Here is a 23,521-nt window from a genome sequence, read left to right as displayed (position 1 = left end):
TAATTCCACATGTGACGCCAATTCCATCTATTCTATCCCAATCACCAATCATGTTCACCAATTCTCCTCAAGAATCTTCAGTATTATCCCTATCTTTAGCCACTCAACCCCCAGAAAAAACTGCAGTCATTTTATCGCCCCAGCCCCAACCGTACTTGCCACAAGAAACATTGCCTCCCTTCATACAAATCAACCTGCAGACCATGAATACAGCTCTCTTTTCACTAACCAAACTGTATGAAACTCTTGATTAGAAAAGAATGGCCTAAACTGATATTCTAACGCAGTTATTGCATATGCATACAACTGCTGTGGAAAATACAAACCTCAAAACAAATAATAACATGTTACTTATGGAATCCATCTCTTCTGATCACCCAATGCAAAAGCTAAGTCCACCAGCTTCGCTAAGATGTGACGCTATTGCTTCAATTTCAACTGCGACTTCCATCCCCAAGTTACCTGCAACGCCCCCATTCCAACCACCCCAATTGGAGGAAACCAACAACAGAAAAGTATTGTCGACATAGCTACTGCACAATCCGACTCAAAAATATCGACAGTGCCGGAAGCGCAGAAGCAAACATTTACAATCTGTGCAAAACCAAAAAGAACTTTCTCCTTATCCCCTCCTGTTAACTAAGAACATTAAACAGGCCCCTCCAACCAACCGATCGAGCTCCCGTCATTTTATACATTCTTTGACTACACCCAAAAATGTGTCACACGTTGCCTCAGTGGCCACAACAAAGAAATACACTCAGTTAGCCATGAAAAAAAAGCAGCAGAGCAGAAATCAACGACTGTTGCTACCTTGCAAAATACCTCCTCAGAGTTAACCTACAAAACCTTAGATGACCTGCTGCGAGAGATTCAACGATCACAACAAATCTGCCCCATACATTTTGGACCTCCCTCCTGTCCGGATACTACCCCGGCGGTGGGTGAGTCCCAACAAATACCTCAAAACACCTCTGATGATAATTTTCTAACATTGTAAACTAGATGAGCTGACATAGCCAAATCAGTCGCATTGTATTTGGCAAATTGCCAAACTAAGCCGATCTCCTGTTTCCCTAACACGTCGCTTGTCTCAAATTTCACACAGAGACAAACACAACGTATTCTACCAGATATCACCTCATTGTGATCTGAACCTATAAGGTAGACTACTGTCACTCCTACCACTGACGGAGTCCCTGTCACAAAGGCAAAACACGGCCTCCCCATTTCTCATACTCATCACCATCTAACACTTCAGTGTAAAGGCGGCTGCTTCCCGGTCTATGACTTTAATAGAACGAGTGTCCTGAACATTCTCAGAGACATTCCGCTTTTAGAGGACCTCACCTCCTCCGACAGAGCTCAGGTTGAGTTTTTAATTGACAACTACACATCCATTGTCAAACTGAGGATACAGTCAGGAATCGTGATGAACTGCTCGAGAAGCTCTCTATAATCTTGGGTTTCTATTAACACACCAATCATATTCTGAGTATCTGGGAACAACTGAATCGGCAAATAATAATCGAGAATTAAGAAGCTCTAACCCAAATCTTCTGCCCATAAAGATAACGTATTTGCAGGATGCTGTCCAAGCGTACTGGCAAGTTGAACCCATGTCGTTGCCATGCCAAAGCCCAATATAAAAATGAACACTCCAAGGCAAACCAAGCTGCAAAGTGCAGTTTAGTATGCTGGAATAGAAGGGGTTATAAGCATTTTACAACAACCTCCGATAATCCCTTGAACAAATTTGATATAGTTGATCTTAGAGCCCTTGAATTGGGACAATTATACAGTCTCACTACTACCTGCTAAAGCCCAATCCAGAGGCCGTCCCATGGCGGGTCACCTAGTAGCGATTAAAAGTTCCTCAGGTCTCCAACTCTCTCCGTGGCTCACCCCTAATATATATACACAATTAGTCAGAATAAAGTCCCCAAGCCAAACCTTGGCTTTTGTGCATATTTATTATAACCATGGGGAATCCAAGATAACATGTTTTTACATGACCTAAAGGAGATATTAGACCTCATATCAAAGGATACCTCAACTGACTGCAAACTTCTGGTAGGAGATTTAAATATGAATTGTTTTACAAAAACCCAGACCCAACATTCTAACCTCGTAAAATGCTAGACCTCTATCATGAAGGAAAGACAGCACATTATGGTAAATGGATCTACTGTGAATGATAACTCTCCATGTTGCACTTGGAGAAGAGGCAATCAAACAGCCTTAATTCATTACATCTATGTGGATGCAAGCAATGCAGCAACATGATCCCTTTCAGATGGGATTTGTCACCGGTTTGGGTACCTTAATTAACTCTCCACGCAATCAAAACGCATGAATTCCAACTCAAACAACCCATCTATATGGCATTTACAGACTTTAAAACTGCCTATGACTCTATATCCAGAGAATTATTGATGACAAAACTAAAAGAAGCTGCTTGCCCGACCAATATTCAATTTTGGATTCTACAATTCCATTCGAACACCACTATCCAAATTCACCTAACTCTGGATGGTCGATTAATGGCTCCAATTCCAACATCTAGAGGCCTAAAACAAGGCTGTATTTTGGCATCAACTTTATTTAATTTTTACATTTCTGATATGAGACATCACTTTGAAAAAATGATCTCTGATTCACACAAGCCAGGCCCAAAACTAATTTCTTTGGGTGTTTTATGCTTATGATCTTGTTCTACTGGCTAAAACACCCAAAGGACTTCAGAAACTCCTTACTCAGCTAGGCAATTATGCTGATCTGAACTTGCTAACAGTTAATCTAAGTAAATATAAGACATTGATATCTGCAACCAAACATCACATCAAGAAATCTTCCTTCAGATGGATCTTAAAAGGGGAACCTCTGCAAATGGTTGATGAATATAGATATCTAGGCCTCAATACAAATAATCACATATCAGATTAACCATACCTCCTTGATCTGAATAAAATAATCTGACTGCAACCGCTCAAGCTTGCATTCTAAAGGCAAAATATGGCAGATTTATATTCTCCCCCTTGTAACTTTCTATAACCAGAAAGCTATTCCGACTATTATATACAGAGCGGAAACAAGAGCTTGGCGTGCTGAATCCTTTTGGCTGAGGATAGAGGAATAGATTTGGAAACATGTTTTGTCACTCCCCGCAGCCAGCCAATGTGCATCCTACGCATTGAACTAGGCCTTATATCCTTAAATGGACAATACGTCTGGAAATGACTGTCACTGTATAAGAAATGCTTGCTGCCCTCTACTCTGGGCTCTTTGATGAATACGTTATGTATCTATGTCAAAACTACTGACAACAAATTGATGTCTATCTGGAAACAGAAGATTATTGCATATATGACACAAGCAGACATATCTCCTGACATCTTACAAACCTACCCTTCTAGAGCGAAACAAAAACTTTGGAGATACGACTGGATCTGTACCAGAAACCAATATATGACATACCAACACTTCCAGGAAGAGCAATTCCATCCAAAATGCTTCCGTACTAAAGAATCATACTTGGCCAAATTTACATCAGCCGGATACAGAAGTCTGTTTCTAAGATTTTGACTCAATCTGTGGCCAAATAGATATATCTTAGCAAACAATAGAAAAATCTTGAAGAATGAAAATTATGTAGATTTTGCCGAGATAATGAACAGCAAAAGACCCTTAGACATTTGCTGACTAGCTGTACCGAGCTGAAACGGAAAATGTTTTTCCAACATTTTTTTTAAAACTGCCTGAACGTTACATATGTACCGCTGTGGAATATATTAATAAACTCTGAGCGGACATCTGTTAAAATTGCAATCATAAACTTTCTTATATCTCTTAACTTAGATACATTTTATGTTACAAATCGTGCAAATAAGATTTCTTCACTGTCTGAGATTTCAGAAGAATAATGAAATGTGAAAGATAATCATTTGTTTTCTTGATTTGCCACCTGGTTTCTGTTTACACCGTGTTTTTTGTTCATGTTTGGTTTTAATGATGAATTGTAAATAGTGCAATAATACTTGTTTTGTCCTCTGTAAATTATTGAAAGGTTGATTTTGTTTTAAAAAAATGTTTTGCAGTCCTACGTGTGAAGGTTGCAGCATTGAATCCTCTTCCCAGGGTATGTCTGATGTTCAGTGCACTCTGATTTCTAACAATACACTATCTCACCTATCTTACATCAGTAAGACAAATTGGAAAAGCTAGAAAGTAGAGCAAAGCTGGAAATTTTAGGGGATCAGGAATCCCACTGATGTTACAAGAGACAAGATTAACAGATTTATTCAGGAACTGAATTACATGGTAAACTGGGTTTAGGTGGTTCAGGGCTGGATCCACAAGTGGGGCTGAGCATGGCTTATCAGTTACCAACGAAAGACGCAAAGAGCGCTTAGAAAGAGGGCCACGCAGTTAAAAAAACAATTGTGGGAAATCCTATGGTGTAGGCTGCCACATGTAAGAAGGGAATAGTTTCTTACCTGTAACTCCATTTCTCCAGCATTGGTATCTTTCATGGATTCACATGCTTAGAATATTCCCCGTCGACAGACTGGGAACCCTCGGTAAGCTTATAAAGCCGTTTCCCATAGGAAAACGTTCGACACTTTTGTGTCCTATCTACGTCGTTTTTGGCCGCGCACGCACGCCCCACTAGGACGTAGTGGTATAAATGCCCCGCCCCCGCGGCTCCCTTCAGATTTCCACCCCTCCAAAGTAGAACAGGGTGAAACAAGAACTACAAGACGATTGCATGTAGGGGAGGCCGGCGGGCGCATGTGAATCCATGAAAGATAACAATGCTGGAGAAATGGAGTTACAGGTAAGAAACGATTCCCTTCTCCAGCATTGGATCTTTTATGGATTCACATGCTTAGAATAGAATGCACAGCAGTGAACCTGAAACAAGGGAGGAGGTGTGAATGCAATCCGGCACCCAGCCCATCCTGCAAAAGGCGATTCACGATCACATAAGATTCGCAATTAAAACATGCCACAGTAATGCACCAAGTAATATTCATATAAGCCATAAAAGCATACATTAAACACATGCGTTTACATCTATACATATATTCGGATATATATACATATATGTATATATATATACATATATAAATGCATATCCAAACCAGAATAGACCCTTCTTGAAGAAAAGGGCTTACCTTACTGAAAAAGATGTCGCAAGACTGCTCGTCCCATTTGTATCTTGTCCGCATGCTGTCGTTCGAGGCAGTAGTGGGGGGTGAATGTATGAGGCACTGACCATGCTGCCGCCCTGCAAATGTCTGTCAGTGAAATCCCCGGCCACAACGCTGTCGACGACGAAGTCGCCCTGGTTGAGTGAGCTCTCGGACGTCCTTGTAGCGGTTTACCCGCTTTTGAATGACAGAAGGCAATCGTCGACGAGACCCATCGGGCTAGTCCTTGTTTTGAAAGTGCCTTCCCCTTTGCCGAAGGCCCATATGCAACAAAGAGTTGCTGCGTTGATCGAAGTTGTTGTGTTCGATGAAGGTAAAATTTTAGATCTCTCTTGACATCCAAGGTATGTAAGACCTTTTCCGCAGCTGATGAGGGGGTCACGAAGAAGGTGGGCAGGACAATGGATGAGTGTTTATGATAAGTCGTAGGAACTTTCGGGATGAAACAAGGACTTGTTGACAAAATCACCTTGTCTTTGAAAAATCTGAGATACGGAGGGTCTATGACCAATGCTTGCAACTCTGAGATCCGTCTAGCCGATGTTATAGCTATTAGAAAAGCCACCTTCCATGATAAAAACTTCATCGACGATGTGGCCATTGTCTCAAAGGGTGGTTTCATTAACCCTGCCAGTACCATGTTCTGGCTCCACGTCGGTGAAAAACGCTTAACCGGAGGGAACGTCCGGAACAAACCTTTCATGAAGTGCTTCACTAACCTGTTGCTAAACAAGGGCGTTGATTTCCTCCCTCTTGTGAACCTAGAGATGGCCGCCAGGTGAACCTTTAGTGATGAAAAGGACAATCCAATCTCCGCCAAATGTAGTAGATATGGAAGAAGCTGTTCCGAAGTAACCTTCAGAGGTTCCACTCCTGCCTGTCCTTGACACCACGTACAGAATCTTCTCCACTTACACCTGTAGGACTTGTTGGTGGAAGGGGCCCGCGCAGCCTGTAAGATCTTCCGACAGTCCGAGGGAATGTTCAAGGCACCAAATTCTGAAAAGTCAGGAGCCAAGCTGTGAGGTTGAGACTGCTCGGATTGTGATGCCACACTGTTCCTTTGTCCCGGGACAAGAGGTTGGGAACCTTCGGGAACGTTATCGGATGATCCGCTGACAGGTGAAGCAGGTCGGAAAACCATGGCTGCCTCGGCCAACACGGCGCCACCAGGATGACTCGGCACCTGTACCTGCGTATCCACTGCAGAGTTCTCCGTATCAGAGGAAACGGAGGGAAGGCATAGAGGAACTTGCCCCTCCACGGGAAGGAAAATGCTTCTCCCACCGAATCTTCCTGTGGCCACCTGCTGGCGTACATCTCGCACTTCTTGTTTGTTTTCGTGGTGAAGAGATCCAGCGGAGGCCACTTCTTGAAGACCTTTGACAATTGATTAGTGTCTATTTCCGTTTTGTGAATCTGGTCCATATTTCTGCTGAGCGAGTCCGCCTGCTCGTTCCTTACTCCTGGAAGGTGATGAGCTACGATAGATATATCGTGTTTTAGAGCCCAGTGCCACACCTTCTGAGCCTCGATGGAGAGGGTTCTGGATCGTGTGCCGCCTTGCTTCCTTAAGTAAAACATCACCGTGGTGTTGTCCGTCAAAACTCTCACTGTGGACCCCCTGATGTGAGGCAGGAACGCACTCAAGGCCCAGCGCACCGCTCTCAATTCCAGAACGTTGATGTGCAGGAGAGATTCCTTCTGAGACCAACGGCCTTGTGTCTGCAGAGTGCCCATGTGCGCTCCCCAGCCAGTTAGGGACGCGTCTGTCACTACGGTGAACCGGAACTCCAGCTCCTGTAGGGGTACTCCTTTGGATATATTCTGAAGTCTCTTCCACCACCGAAGAGCTAACAGGAGCTCGTCGTCGACGATCAGCCTGTATGACCAGAGGCCCTGAGCATGCGTCCAATGATCCGCTAAAAACTGTTGCACTGGCCTTATGAACAGGCGGCAGTTGGGCACCAGAGGAATGCAGGACGCCATAGCCCCCAGGATTGATATATATTTTCTCACCGACAGTCTGGAATTGATTTTCAACTGACTTGCCAATCGATTGAGCCTGGTGATCCTGTCGAGGGATGGTCTGACTAACCCTAACTGGGTATCGAACTGTGCACCCAGAAACACCAAGCTTCTTGACGGCGTTAACAAGGATTTTTCGAAGTTTATCGCAAACCCCAACCGTTGCAAGAGGCTCATGGTGTGCTGTAGACTCCTGTGCGTCGACATAGGGGAGGACCCCCTCACCAACCAGCCGTCGGTGGTGGCCTTGCCTTCTCAGCCAGGCTGCCACCGGAGCCAAGCATTTCGTGAACGTTCTGGGGGAAGATTTCAGTCCAAAGGGAAGAACTGTGAACTGGTAGTGAGTCCGCCCTACCACAAACCTTAGGTACTTCTTGTGTCGCCGACACATCGTTATGTGGAAGTACGCATTCTGCAGGTCCAGAGACGCCAGAAAATCCCCTTTTTGAACTGACCGGATCACCTCCTTGAGCGTGAGAATCTTGAACTTTATGTTTTTCAACGATTTGTTTAGCTCGCGCAGGTCTAGGATGGGACGCCACTTTTCATTTGGCTTTTTCACCACAAAGTATCAGGAATAAACCCCTTGACCCCTTTGTGACGACGGGACTAGTTCTATAGCCCCTTTTTGTAGCATAAGTGCTACTTCCTGCAGCAACATGCTCAGATGGGATTGAGCTACACACGCCGGTGGAATGTGCGGAGGGTTGCTTTTGAATTGCAGGGAATGTCCGTATTTTACTGTGTCCAACACCCATTGATCTGTTGTTATTAGCTCCCATTCGTTGATGTAACCTGATACTCTGCCCCCCAGAACGTTCCGATGCCCGTCATTGCTGGTCCTTGTTCTGCTTATCCCTCGTCGACGACGAGTAACCTGCTCTCTTCTTGGGGGCCTTGTAGTCCCGGCGACGTTTAGCTACTTGCGAAGCTCGCCTGTATCCCTGAGAGGAATATGCTGGCCTACCGAAGGGTCTGTCCCTCAATGTCGAGAATCTGGAATTCCCCGATGCTCTCCTGAAGGGACGAAAAGACCAGAAATTCCGACCACTCTGGAGGGCCCCCAAGGAACGCGCCGTGTCCGAGTCCTCCTTCATGCCCTTCAGGGCTTCGTCGACCTTCTCACCGAAGAGGAGGTCTCCTTCAAAAGGCATATCCAGTACCTTGTACTGCACCTCCGGTCAGAAGTTGCTGTATTTTAGCCATGCTTGCCGTCGGAGAACCACACTGTTGTTCACCTGCTTAAACCCTGACTCCGCAAGGTCTACTGCGATGTTTATGGCATGATTTGAAGTCTCTTCACCTTCCTTGACCAGCAACATAGCTGCTTTGCGATATTCATCCGGAAGGTGTTCCAGTATAGGAGCCAGCCGATGCCACATCTCCCTGTCGTATCTAGCAACTATGGCTAGAGAATTGGCCGCCTTCACTGTTGTAGCACCTACCGACAGGACTTTTTTGCCAAAAGCATCCTGTCGTCTGGCATCACTTTCCGGGGGGGTCGTACACTTATGTTGAGCCCTTGCCTTTCTCGCCGCCGCCGCCGATACCACAGAGTCAGGAGTTGGTTGTGAGGAAAGGCACTTGGGAGTAGAGTCCGGGGCTTTGAATTTTTTCTCTAGACGACCCTTTATCACTGGCTCTGAAAACGAGTGACGCATGGTTTGAAGTCCTTCCTTCCACATATGATCCGGGATGGGCACTGAAAACACCGACCTTCTCCTTTTCCCCATGTGGTCGAAAAGAAAACAGTCCTTTTTTTCTTCTTCTTGGGCCAGCCCGAATTCAGTACAAGCCCTGGCCATCATGTTGTGAAATGACCCGATATCGTCTGGCGGAGACGGCTGAGCCGGGCTCCTCGGGGCTTCCAATTCTGCATCGGACTCCCATGTCGGATCCCTGAAGGGGGAAAGGGAGACCACTGACGAGGCTCTGCTGCCTGATTCCGAATCCAACAGTTCCCCTTCCTTGCGGCGAGGGGCTGAGAGGTCTGCTTCCGGCGGCACTGCCGCGGGGGTTGAAGGTGGTGGCCGACGAGACGGGCCCGGGTCGTCGACGACCGACCTGGCCGGAGTTGTTCAAGGTAGTCTGTCATCAAGTGTCTTCAGCAACGTTTGCAACGTGGACAAGACCTCCAATGACAAAAATTATTGCGGATTGAGCAGGGGGGCAGAACCCAGAATGCTCCCGGAGAGAGGTGTGGTAAGTTGTAACCCCAGGTCTGCAGGGGCAGCTATTCTCTCACCCTTGTCTCCCGAGGACACCGACAGGGCCTCTTGCTGTAGAAGTGACTCTGGCAAAATTGGGTCGAAGACCTCTGGACGCCAGGCCTCTTGCGGGATTTCCGTCGACGAAGCGATAGTCGGCCCCGTCATCGACGTCCTCATCGCCTGCGGTCCAGGAACGGTTGATGTCAACTGCGTCAGCGGCAGAGAAGTTGTTGACGACTGCCCTACCGTCGACGACGGTGGTGGTCGTGCAGGCTTATGCGTTGTTCCCGCCTTTTCTGAACTCGACCTGCGTCTCTCTGTCTCTCGACTCGAGGCCCATCTATGACGATCGCCCGAGGAGGATTTAGATTTTTCTTTGTCTTTCCTCGCTGAAGATGAGGACGAACAGGCCTTCTTCGAAGAAGAGTCCCTGGAATGGCCTACCGACGATTCCTTGTCCACTGGTTGTGATTTCTTTATCGGGGGTTCCGACGACGATGAGCGGCGCGGGGCCCCTGAAGATTTTGACACTGAGGCCGCGCTGTGTGTGGAGCCCACCTCCGAAGGCGGGTATGCTCCTGCTCCGTTGTTCAACCATGCTACAAGTCTGCGACTCCGATCTTTAAGAGTCTTCTGGGAGAAGCCCTTACATATGTCGCACTTGTCAGCCGAGTGATGAGGGTGCAGACAGTATATGCAGTCCACATGTCCGTCCCCCTTGTACACCTTCTTTAGTCCGCACGTAGCGCACGGGGGGAAAAGTGCTTTTCCGGACATCAGGAGAAAAACTACAACAGCACAACCTAAACAAGTAGAAATTACACGAGTTGCTCCCACTTTGGAGACGGTTGAAATCTGAAGGGAGCCGTAGGGGCGGGGCATTTATACCACTACGTCCTAGTGGGGCGTGCGTGCGCGGCCCAAAACGACGTAGATAGGACACAAAAGTGTCAAACGTTTTCCTATGGGAGACAGCTTTATAAGCTTACTGAGGGTTCCCAGTCTGTCGACGGGGAATATTCTAAGCATGTGAATCCATGAAAGATTCAATGCTGGAGAAATGGAGTTACAGGTAAGAAACTATTCCCTTCTTACATGTGGCAGCCTACACCATAGAATTTCCCACAATTGTTTTTTTAACTGCGTGGCCTTCTTTCTAAGCGCTCTTTGCGTCTTTCGTTGGTAACTGATAAGCCATGTTCAGCCCCACTTGTGGATCCAGCCCTGAACCACCTAAACCCAGTTTACCATGTAATTCAGTTCCTGAATAAATCTGTTAATCTTGTCTCTTGTAACATCAGTGGGATTCCTGATCCCCTAAAATTTCCAGCTTTGCTCTACTTTCTAGCTTTTCCAATTTGCCTTACTGATGCAAGATAGGTGAGATAGTGTACTGTTAGAAATCAGAGTGCACTGAACATCAGACATACCCTGGGAAGAGGATTCAATACTGCAACCTTCACCCGTAGGACTGCAAAACATTTTTTTAAAACAAAATCAACCTTTCAATAATTTACAGAGGATAAAACAAGTATTATTGCACTATTTACAAGTCATCATTAAAACCAAACATGAACAAAAAACACGGTGTAAACAGAAACCAGATGGCAAATCAAGAAAACAAATGATTATCTTTCACATTTCATTAATCTTCTGAAATCTCAGACAGTGAGGAAATCTTATTTGCACGATTTGTAACATAAAATGTATCTAGGTTAAGAGATATAAGGAAGTTTATGATTGCAATTTTAACAGATGTCCGCTCAGAGTTTATTAATATATTCCACAGCGGTACATATGTAACGTTCAGGCAGTTTTAAAAAAAATGTTGGAAAAACATTTTCCGTTTCAGTAATAGCTCGGTACAGCTAGTCAGCAAATGTCTAAGGGTCTTTTGCTGTTCATTATCTTGGCAAAATCTACATATATTTTCATTCTTCAAGATTTTTCTATTGTTTGCTAAGATATATCTATTTGGATATAGGGGCCCCTGAAGATTTTGACACTGAGGCCTCGCTGCGTGTGGAGCCCACCTCCGAAGGCGGGTATGCTCCCGCTCTGTCGTTCAACCATGCTACAAGTCTGCGACTCTGATCTTTAAGAGTCTTCTGGGAGAAGCCCTTACATATGTCGCACTTGTCAGCCAAGTGATGAGGGTGCAGACAGTATATGCAGTCCACATGTCCGTCCCCCTTGTACACCTTCTTTAGTCCGCACGTAGCGCACGGGGGGAAAAGTGCTTTTCCGGACATCAGGAGAAAAACTACAACAGCACAACCTAAACAAGTAGAAATTACACGAGTTGCTCCCACTTTGGAGACGGTTGAAATCTGAAGGGAGCCGTGGGGGCGGGGCATTTATACCACTACGTCCTAGTGGGGCGGGCGTGCGCGGCCCAAAACGACGTAGATAGGACACAAAAGTGTCGAACGTTTTCCTATGGGAAACGGCTTTATAAGCTTACCGAGCGTTCCCAGTCTGTCGACTGGGAATATTCAAAGCGTGTGAATCCATGAAAGATTCAATGCTGGAGAAAGACAAATTCTACCCAAGAATAGAGAATTCTTATCTTCCCCTACTTATGCATTCAGTCACAGCGAAGACAACAGGAGTTGCTTTTGGTTAGGAAAGAATTGGTCGAGCTGGGCTTGCAAGCTCCACTTATCAGAGTACTGCAAAATGGGAAGAAATTTGCTCTTACACAGACTGAAACGGCAAAGAACTTCCGGGACACCAGGAAAGAGACAACCCATGAGTAGGCACTGTACACAGAGTGATAGTATGAAAAAACAGTGTTTGTTTGGCTTCGCTGGTCCTGACTGGTTTCTTTGTCATTTCGTTTTCACTATAGAAAGCATTCAGTCATTGTTCTTGCACTGTATTTGTAATTATGTGAAGTACAGGAATGTTAATTTAGATCGGAAATGACTTACAATAGCATTTCCCACTTTCCCACTTTCACTTTGGCCAGCCTCCCTGGGTCCTGCGCCCTCACCCAGTGAAACAAAAAGTCTGGGGGTCATCTTTGACTCTGCTCTCTCCTTCTCTTCTCACATCTCAGACATGTCCAAAAAGTCCCACTACCGGCTGCACCTCCTCAGAGGTATTTTACCTTTTCTCACCTTCCCCAGAGGCTCACTGTCTCCAGAGCCCTGGTTCTCTCCAGACTGGACTACTGCAACAGTCTCTTTCTCAATCTTCCTACTTGTACTCTCCGGCCTCTTCAACTTATCCAGAACAGAACTGCAAGACTTATCCTTTCCCTCAAGCCCAGGGACCGCATCTCTACGGCACTGAAATCCCTCCACTGGCCCCTGTGACTGCAAGGATCTAGTTCATGTCCCTCTGCATAGTCCACAAGACTTTCTGGGGCTGGGGTCCTTGCTATCTACAACGCTCTCTTCCTAAATAATCACCTTCTAGAGCCCTCTGCTCAGCCTCCTCCAACTCTCTGCGGGTGAGCCGTTTTTCCAAACAGAGATTTGGGGGTAGATCCTTATACTCTGCCTGTACCTCCCTCTGGAACAACCTCCCTGCTTGTCTCCGTCTTGAGCTGGACCTCCTTATATTCCGGAAACTCCTCAAGTCCTTCCTCTTCTCTTCCTTTTTCTCTCTCCCTCTCCACTACTAACCTCTTTTCTCTTCTCTCCTGCTTCCCTCCTTGTCTCTCTTCCCCAGCCTGCTCAGTTCACTGACTGATCGCCTGCTACACCTCCTGAGCCTCACATGTCCCATGCTCCCCTGCCATTCCTGCACTTGCCTCCGGGCCTTTGCACTTTGCTTGGCACTACTGCACTCGGACTACTTTCCATTAGAGGAGCAACCACTCTGCACTTAACCCAGGCCCCTGCTCAACTGGGCACACTGCCCCCTTCCCTCTCCATTGGACTGCCTGTCTGCGCACTTCAAAACCTTGAATTTACTATGGCTAGCAAGTTTTCCTGTCCTGTCCTCCATCTGCCTCCCCTCCCTACCTTGGTTGTGCCTGAAATACTCATGCATAGGCGCATTAGATGACCAACCACCAGTCAATCTGAAATGTCGCCAGGCCTAGTACAGTAGTTTATTGTTCTGTATGTCCTTTTCCCTCTCCTCCACTTATCCCTCACTCTTTGTCACTCTCTTACACTAGTAGAAATGCCTCTGACCTAGTATGCTAGTTATTGTTAGATCATTCGGAATCTTCAAGGCCTAAGCATGACGACTGTATTCCTTTGTTCCCTTTCCGCATTGAAGCACTTTGAAGCACTTCGAAGCACTTCACTTGTGTATCAGTGCTTTACAAATAAACAATTACAATTACATTTGCAGATGGTGTAAGCATTCCTACGAAGGTTGCCTGTACAATAGCACAAAGATGAGAACAAGTAGTGTGCCAGTTTATGGGGGTGTAAAACATTAGGACATAAAAAGGACAAAACAAAACAAACAGAAACAACTTGTATATATGAAAACAGGTGACTTACAAAGGTACCATTAAACTAAGGGGGCACATTTTCCAAAGTAAAGAGGAGTACTAATTAAACATACTAAAGTACATTATTAAGTGTCACTGGAGGCAACAGTGGGGGCATGTAGGGAGGATGGGGGAGAGGGCAGGGACACTCACTCGTAAGCAAGTAAGCAAAGTTTAAGCCAAGCTTTGAAGAGATCCACATTGGCCTGGCTTTGATTGTTATAGTGAATGGGTTCCATTGGCGAGGTGTGAGTAGAGAGAAAGAAAGGAAGCAAGCGAAGGAACATAGAGGGAGGGAACACAATGGTGAATACACTGAGCTACCATCTGTCAGTTACTGAGGGGCAGGACCATTGATATCTTTGTAGACTAGGAGAAAGAACTTGAAAAGAAAGCGATTGTGCATTGAGTGCCAAACAGCATGTTGTTAGAAGGTAGAAATGGGGGAGAATCTGGGTAAATTGGAGAGAGTGCGGGTAGTTGAGGACTTTGTCTAGAGGGAGGGAGGAGTAGAGAGGAAGGCGAAGCCATAGGATTGAGCAGTAGTCTAGTTTGCTGAGCATAAGAGTGGAGATTAGAGTTTTTGTAGAGTGGTTACTAAGAAAATGACACATTTTCTGAATGTTGGAAAGGCTAACAGAAGCAGCGGATGCAGTGCTGGTGATGAATTGTTACAGTTGTAGGTCGCTATCAAAGGGGACCCCAAGATTGCAAGCTTTAGGTGAGAGAGCAAGCAGGTCATTCGGTAAGGAGATAGAGGAGTGGATATTAGGGATGACATTGGAAACTGGGAAAAAGATGACTTCCATTTTTGAAGAGTTCAGCATGATGTAACGGATAGCCTTCCAGTGACGAATTGCAGTGAGACAGTCAGTAATCTTTTCCGAGATGGTTGGAGTTAAGGATGGAAAGCAGAAAAATATTTGAGCATCATCAACAAAATGACTTGTGGTTTGTGACTCAAATATGTTACACTCAAACTGGAATGGGAAGTGGGTTTAGAGCCAGAGGCGCAGACAGGGTAGGGCCCGAGCAGGCCAGGCCCACCCATAATCTGTAAATGCCCACTCAGCAATGCTGTGTAGCCATTTACAGATGTTAATGCCATTGCGGTGGGCCCAGCTACATTAGCTTCAGGCCCCACATGTTAGGCTTTCCTGGCTATGCCTCTGTTTAGGATAGGAGAAAAATCAGACACTTAGAAGATTGTGGATAATTGTTATGGAATGCTTAGTCTTCCCTTCTATTCCCTTTCCTCTCTCTCTCATCTTCCTTCCCCCTACATACTAGTACCTCACAGGTACATCTTTTCACCAAAATGCCAGGGGTAGCGGAAGTGACATCACACGACCCTTGACCGCCTGATGACATCACAGGAAGTGATGTAATTTGACCCCATCCATCGCGGGAAGCGATGGAACACGACCTTTCACCCGTAGACAAAACAGGAAGTGGCATCACATAGCATTGTAAACTATGAAAAATATGGTTACAATATCACAATAATGTGAGGTACATTTCATACAAGAATGGATCGCCATATGTATCGTTAAGATCAGTGTGTATAGGCCCATATTACCAAATTACTTTGAATGCAAGCAGACATCCATGATCAAATGATAATGAGGTGTTATTATATAGCACTTACGCTTAAGCGCTTTATATAGAAAAAATATACACCCAATATCACCCAACTTGTGTTGGTACTCGTTTATCGACCTCAGAAGGATGAAAGACTGAGTTGAGGCGTTTAAGAATAGACTAAATCAGTGACTCACCCCCTGAAGTGTGCCTGAAATAAACCTTTCATGAGTCTAGAAATGATTGTATAGAATTCCAGAAAGACACATTATTTGGTATTCCTATTCTTTCTTATTTAAGGTCAGTGCTGAAAGTGTTAGACTTGTAGCACCCCTGTTCTTATTTTTCTTCTTTTTTTAAGGGGCCTGAAAAAGAAAGCCAGCCACTCCAGAAGTAAAGAGCCACATGGTGTTGGCCACAGCCCAGGAGCTTGCATTACAAAAAAGGTAGCAAGGTAGAGGTAGCAAGGGAGACCACAGAGGTCGCAAGGGAGACCTCAATGGTCGCAGTTGCGACCTCTACCGACCCCTAAATGACGTCCCTGGTTCCTCAGAGGGTTGCTTGAACAGAGGTTTCTATATTATATTTGATGAAGAAACTTTTGGAATTAAGAAAAACCGGTGTGAGGAGGCAATTCCTTTCGCAGATATGTATTCCTACATGCATGGTTTCTTTTTGCTTAATGCACTAATAAAATACATTTTTAACAAAAAAAATGGCAAAGCGGAAAAGGGGAATAAAGGTTACTTGACTACATTGTGAGGAAAAAGTCCCAGATTTGAAGGCTACTATGTCACCACTGGCCTATCTCACATAAAATGTGCAGAAATAATCCAAAATTATCCTCCCCAACAGCATTTTAGGCCCATGCACTTCTTGGCTGTTAATACAAACAATCAAATGAGGCATATAAGCTGCTACTGTTTTATATTTGTGTTAAGAATCCTTTGTTTATTTGCACCATAGGCATACTTTGACTGCACACTCAGAGATTTAAAACACTGTTACGTTACTCTTTCAGAAAGAAACTTGCCAGTAAATAAAAATGCAGACATTGGCTGCACTTGAAATAATATTTAGTTGAAGGTTATTAGCTTTTTCATGATTTCAAAAGCATTGGAGCCAGACAGAATTTCTCTGCTGCAGCCTTGTGGCCCGTGAGAGAGCTATCCAAGAGGTCATAGAGAAAAAAACATTGAGCAAGAGGGTAAATGTCAATATTACCTTACTTTACTCCCACATCTGTCGGCAGAATGATTTATGAAGGCTTTTGGGATGGCAACATTCCATAAATGCGCAGTAACATTTTAACAGACTGCAGAGAATATTTGTTATTTTTTTTACCAATATATGGTCAAACAATTTGATGAATTTGTACAAATGTTATGGAAAAATGTAAATGTAAAACTAATGGTTAAGTTATCTGACTGAAGTAAATGGTATGAAATGTTGTTGATTAGAAGATTTGAATATTCGGGACACATTTTCTAAATTTAAATGTTAAATATGAAATGTAATTAGCTCTGAAGCTGTTCTTGCAACTGTGAGAAAGGAATCAACAGAACACACTAGAGTCATTAGTAGAACACCATTGTATAAAACAGTATAGATGTGGTAAACACTTGCAGGTTCTAGGGAAGTTACTCTACAAAGAAAAAGAGATGTCAATGACAAAGGTGTAAAGACAGGATAACAAAAGGATGTGCAAGGGTCAAATTATGGGAGTCTTGATATGTTCCTTGTTCCTAATATAGCAAGCAGTTTCTGGGCTATAGCACCCAATTTGCTTCTAGGTTTTCACGTACCATCAAAGTGACATAGTCCCCAGCTCAATTCTTGGCTTCAATCTTCTTGTGATATATTGATTTTTGCCTTTGCAGTCCTTGGGTTATAGCAAACAGCTCAGTCCTTGGCTTCACCTCCCTTTAAGCACTATGCCCCACCTTGCTTTAAGGTCCATCTCGTGCTAGAAGAACAAGTTACTTCTTACCTTGTAACGTTCTTTCGATGGGATGTTTCTCTGACGTATTCCTTATCTTGATAGATTACATCCCAGCTTGCTGGCCTCAGAAATGTTTTCAGTAGAGGGTGCTGCGCGTCGACGTCCCTCGAGCTAGTGTCCCTCGACAGCCTCCGTCTCGTTGCCGACGTCATTGTGCGTATAAATAGACTCGCGCAGCGACCGTTGCTCAGTTCCGCTTTGAAGCTTGAAATTATCTCTGCAACTACAAGGGAAGTTTTACTGCGGGGATGGATGGGAGGGGCGATAAGGAATATGTCAGAGGAACATCCCATCGAAAGAACGTTACAAGGTAAGAAGTAACTTGTTCTTTGAAGGGATTGTGTCCTCTGACATATTCCTTATCTTGATAGACTCCCATAGCAGTGGTGTGAAAGAGGAGGTGGGAGTAAAATTGGAATATTTCCCTTTAAGAATTAACAGAATGTAACACAGCTTTGCCAAATCTTGTCTCCTGGCTAGAGGAGGAATCCAGACTGTAGAAGTTTGTAAAGGTATTTGCGGACGACCATGTGGCAGCCGCACATATGTCCCGAATCGGTACACCTCTTTGGAGAGCCAAAGAGGCTCCGATACTACTGGTTGAATATGCCCTAAGATGTTGAGGGGGCTCTTTCCCTGCCAATTTGTAGCATTCTAGAATGGCTAAAATAATCCATCTTGAAATGGTCTGCTTTGTGATTGGCAATCCTAATTTGTGTCCTGCATAACCCACAGTTGGTCTGCTTGCCTTATCCTAGCAAGTCTGTTGATATAAAAACTCAAAGCACGCCTTGGATCCAGCCTGTGTAGCCTCTCTTCCTCTTTCCCTGGATGGGGAGGAGGATAGAATAAAGGTAAGGTTATTTTCTGAGTGATGTGGAATTCAGAGACCACCTTTGGGAGGAAATTAGGCTTCACTTGTAAAACAACTTTGTCCTTGTGAAAAATTGTATGAGGAGGTTCGCAAGATAGAGCTTGTAATTCGCTCTCTCTTCTGGCAGATGTTAGCGCCACTAGGAAGACTGCTTTAAGGGTGAGAAATCTTAATGAACCCGAATGGAGTGGTTCAAAGGGAGTACCCATTAGAAAATTTAAGACTAGATTTAAGTCCCACAAGGGAACTTGGAACGGCTTTGGGGGATAGACATTAGTTAACCCTTTCAGAAATTGGATTACTAGGCGTAATTTGAAATATGATGGCTCTTCCGCAGTGTGCTTAAAGATTGACAGCGCTGCGAGGTAGCCCTTGATCGTACCAACTTGAAGACCTGAATTCACCAAATAGAGCAAGAAAGATAACACCATTGGTGTACTGCATGAAAAGGGTTTGATATTCTTTTCTCTACACCAGCTGCAAAATCTGTTCCAACGGCAGCGGAATAAAGTCTTTGCTGCTGGCCTTCTAGCTGAAAGCAACACCTCCATGACGTCATCCGGGAGGTCCCAATCCTTGTATCTCAACCTTTCAGAAACCAGGTGTGAAGGTTGAGGGTTCTGATGTCTGGATGGAGAGCCTGACCTCCCTTCTGCGAGAGAAGATCCTCTCTTTGTGGAAGACGAATCGGAGGGCAGATGGACATGTCCAGAAGGTCCGGGTACCACGTTCTCCTGGTCCAATCCGGGGCAATTAGGATCATAGTCTTCCGGAATCTTCTCAACCTCCTGATCATCTGAGGAATGACAGGGACTGGAGGAAACATGTATAGAAGTGGAAACTCCCAGTCTACTACGAACGCATCCCCTAGAGCTCCTCTCGGGGGAAATTCCCTTGAACAAAACTGATCGCACTTCCTGTTGATACTGGTGGTGAACAGATACACTTGAGGGGTTCCCCAAAGGGTGAAGATCTCTTGAAGGACTTCCTGAGCTAGCTCCCACTCCGAGCATCTGCTGTCAAGTTCTTCTCTCCGGCTAAGTGAACTGCCGATAGAGAGATTCCTTCTTGAATTGCCTAAAACCAGAGCTGCATCGCCTCTCTGCACTGTGGCAGTGATCCTACACCTCCTCTTTTGTTGAGGTATTGCATGGCCACTGTGATGTCCATCATTATTAGGACATTTTTCCCCTGTACAGATGGCAGAAAAGCCTTCAATGCTAGTCTGATTGCTCTCAGCTCCAACAGGCTGATATGTAGTCTGGACTCCGATGGAGACCAACAACAGCTGATAGTCAAGTCGTTGGCATGGGCTCCCCACCCCGTGAGTGACGCATCCGTGACTACTGTTATCTCCGGCCATGGTTGCCAAAGCTGTCCTCCTTTCAAAATGTTCTCCCTACAGGCCCAACACTGAAGGTCTCGAGCCACTCTGTCCGGGACTTGAAGGAGATCTGTCATTCTTCCTGAGAATTGTGACCATTGAGTTCTCAGTGCCCACTAGAGAGATCTCATTCTCAGGCGAGCCTCTGGCACTAGGAAGATGCAGGATGCCATGAGGCCTAGCAACCTCAAAAAGTCAAAGGCTGGAAGAAGTTGAGCATTTTGGAATTTGGTGACCATCTGCAGAATATCTTGGGCCCTCACCTCTGGTGGAGAGGCTCTCCCCCGGGAAGTGTCCAGGACCGCTCCAATGAACTGGAGTCTAAGTGATGGTATCATCTGTGACTTCTTTAAGTTGAGGGAGAAGCCCAGCTTGTGAACAAAGTGGCAGATATAATCTAGTTGGATCTAAGCTTGTTCCAATGATACTGCTCTGTTCAACCAATCGTCTAGGTAGGGGTGCACATGGATCCCTTCCCCCCTTAGACTCGCCGCCACTACTGACATTAGCTTGATGAAGACCCTCGGGCGGAGGTCAGCCCAAATGGCAGAACTCGAAATTGATAGTGAGAGTTGCCAATTGCAAACCTCAGGTATTTCCTATGTTTGAGATGGATTGGCACATGGAAATAAGCATCCTGAAGGTCTAGAGATACCAACCAGTCCTGAAGCTGGAGGGCCTGAAGGATCGGAGAAAGAGTTACCATCGTGAACTTGTCCTTCCTGAGGAATTTGTTCAATTGTTGTAAGTCCAAGATGGGTCTCAGTCCTCTGTCCTTCTTTTGTACTAGGAAGTAGGGGGAATACCAACCCTTGTTCCTCTCCGCTGCAGGTACCGGTTCTATGGCACCTTTCTCTAGCAGGTCTACAATCTCCTGCATAAGGAGCAGATCTGGAAACTTCAAAGAGTTGTTCCCCGGTGGATGACTCTGAGGGGTGTGTAGAAAAGGCAGGCAGTAACCTTGGGCAACTGTCTCCAATGCCCAAGCATCTGATGTAATAGCATGCCAATCTGCCAGATGTTGAGTTAACCTGCCCCCTACTGGTGTCTTGTGAGGGGAGACCTTGGAGGAGTTTAGAACCGGCTGATGCAGATGCCGAGGGTAAAGTGGCACCTGCTGCTGCAGTTTTTGTACCTTTAACCCGTCCACCACGGGTGAATCGTATATGGCCCCTTTGAGCTGGCTGTCCTCTGCCTTTTCCGAATGCGGAGTAAAACCGAAAGGATCTACCCCTCCGAGAGGTTCCTGGGGGGCGATTGAGTCTGTCGGATTGCAGCCCCAAGAGATTTCGCTGCTGCCTTGGATGTTTGTAACTTCTCCAGGCTGTCATCAGCCTTCTTACCAAATAAAGAAGTGCCGTCAAAGGGCATGTTCAAAAGTCTGGCTTGTACATCTGGAGCAAAACCAGACTTCCGCAAGCACGCAAATCTGTGGATTGTGGTACTTGTCGCCATGGACCTGCTGATACTGTCAGCAGAATCAATGCCTGTTTGAAGGGACTCGCACATTGCATCTTTCCCATCTTTGATGATGTTTAAAAATGCTTCCCTTTCCTCTCCTTCTGGGAGACAGTCAGCCGCAGATGAAGCACACTCCCAAAGTGTATGGCTGAATCTTGCAAACGTGCAAGTGGCGTTAATAGATTTAAGTGCCATGCTACATGCCGAAAAGACTTTTTTGGACATAGCATCAAACCTTTGATCATCCCTGTCCTGTGGAATAGTAGAGAATGCAGATCTACTATTTGATGAAGTTGCTGCTTGTACGACCAAACTCTCTGGAGTTGGATGTTTGCTCAAATATTCAGGGTCTGTAGCAGATACCCTGTATTTGGCAGACAGTTTCTTGTTAACTGCAGGGATAACTTCAGGAGTTTCCCAATTAGCAGAGATTTTTCTTTGCAGAGCAGTATGAAAAGGAACAACAGGATCTTCCTGTGGACCTTTAACTAAAATGTCAGTAAGGTTATCCTGCTGAAAAGAAGGTGTAAGTGTAGACCACTCCATGAATTCTATTATTCTAGCCATCAGAACCCTATAATGGGTCTCAGCATGCTCCCGAGGGTCTGGTTTAGCAAACTCTACTTCTGGAGAAGTATCTAAACCACTTGCCTCATGTAAAGAGTCTTGAAGATCTTTTAACCTGTTCTCTTCAGAGATAAATTCCTCTGGTATAGGTGTTGTGGTCCTTTGTAAACCAAAAGGTCTCTCATGGTCGGAATCCTCCCCTTCCTCATATATAGAGGACAAAGCTCTAAAGTAATCAGACCTAGGATATGGTTTAAAACCCATTTCTAGAGCAGAAGGGGCCAAATTGTTTGTCACCGGTTGAGAAAACGTCAAAGTTGTCGACGTGGAAGTCAAAGGCTTCAACAAACCCGAAAAGGGCGTCGAAAAAGTTTGAAGAGACCTCGACGTAATCGAGAGGATCGGAATCCTACTCTGAGTCGCTGAAGCTGTCGACGGCATCCTCGAGGTCATGGTCGAAGTTCTCGACACCTCTACTGTCTGAGATGTAGTGACACTTGTAGGTCTGTCTTTTATCGGAGTCGACAGTGGCGTTGAAGACGGTGTCGATGCAACCGATTTATGCGTCAACGGACCCTTTGACAAAGGCGTCGATGATGCAGATTTATGGGTTGAGGAAACCTTCGACGACGGCGTCGATGACGCAGTCTTACTGCCTTTACTCAAGGGTTCATGACGCTCTCGGGTAGTTTCTTTTGCTGGGTGCAACGACTCATGGCGTTTTGATTTTTCACCCAGGGTATCACATTTAGCCATCTCCAAGTAGGTCAAGGCTGCTTTCTCGAAGACTCTAAGCATTTTCTTACGGAATTCCTCCCACTTAGCTGGAGAGCTGTGTTTCATGGGGCAGTTGACCCTTTCCGGGGAGACAGAAGAAGACGAAGAAGAGGGAGATCTATGACGCCTCTTCTTAGAGTGTTTTGATCTCGAAGACTGATGGGAACCGCTTCGAGACCTTGAACGAGAATGTTTCCTGTGACGGCGAGGAGACGAATGTCTCGACTCTGCCGAAGAAACTTTCGAGGGAGTAGAAGTTTTAAGAGTCTTACCTCTTTCTAGCTTCCCCTTACGCTCCTTCAAGGCTTTCGCCATCATCGACATACAGTCCTCGCATTCCGAACAGTGGTGCTCCGATCCCAGGCACCACAAACAAATCCTGTGAGGATCCGTCAACAACACTTTTTGAAGCCGGACCGTGGGGTCGACGGTTCGGATGAGGAAGCCATCGAATTAAGATGATATCTTCGAAGCATAAGTTGAATCTTCTTGAAGAAAGAACTGAGCGACATGATTCCAAGGCCCACGAAGTGCAGAAAAACGGAATTGAGCAACGGTCGCTGCATGAGTCTAGTAATACGCACGATGACGTCAGCGCCGAGATGGATGCTGTCGAGGGACACTTGCTCGAGGGACGTCGACGCGCAGCGCCCTCTACTGAAAAAATTCAGAGGCCAGCTAGCTGGGATGTAATCTATCAAGATAAGGAATACGTCAGAGGACGCAATCCCTTCGAAAATTACTGCTGTCTAGCTGCATGTGACTTTGGCAGAGGAAGTGAATGATACCATAGACACTGTTCTACCAGCAAGTATTTCTTCACCCTTCAGGACCCACCAGCCAGAGGTCTTCTTCTTCCTGGGATCTGGTCTCTACCCAGGTCAGAGATGTAGCCATCAACAGGATTTTAGCGCTCTCTCTCAGACTCTCTGTTTCTGGTCCTTCTGCATTCAAGGTAACTCCTCTGC

The 23,521-nt window shown here is 45.5% G+C and overlaps 1 protein-coding gene across 1 annotated transcript in view; it reads right to left on the bottom strand.

Moving 5' to 3' along the window:
* NME8 (NME/NM23 family member 8) overlaps nucleotides 1–23,521 on the bottom strand; it is a 2,398,321-nt gene that overhangs the window by 1,389,865 nt on the left and 984,935 nt on the right. The window lies entirely within an intron of this gene.

Source organism: Ambystoma mexicanum, chromosome 5p, assembly GCF_040938575.1.
Source record: "Ambystoma mexicanum isolate Mex_15411 chromosome 5p, UKY_AmexF1_1, whole genome shotgun sequence".
Classification (NCBI taxonomy): domain Eukaryota; kingdom Metazoa; phylum Chordata; class Amphibia; order Caudata; family Ambystomatidae; genus Ambystoma; species Ambystoma mexicanum.
Note: the sequence above shows the minus strand (reverse complement) of the source record. Positions and strands in the feature narration are given on the sequence as shown.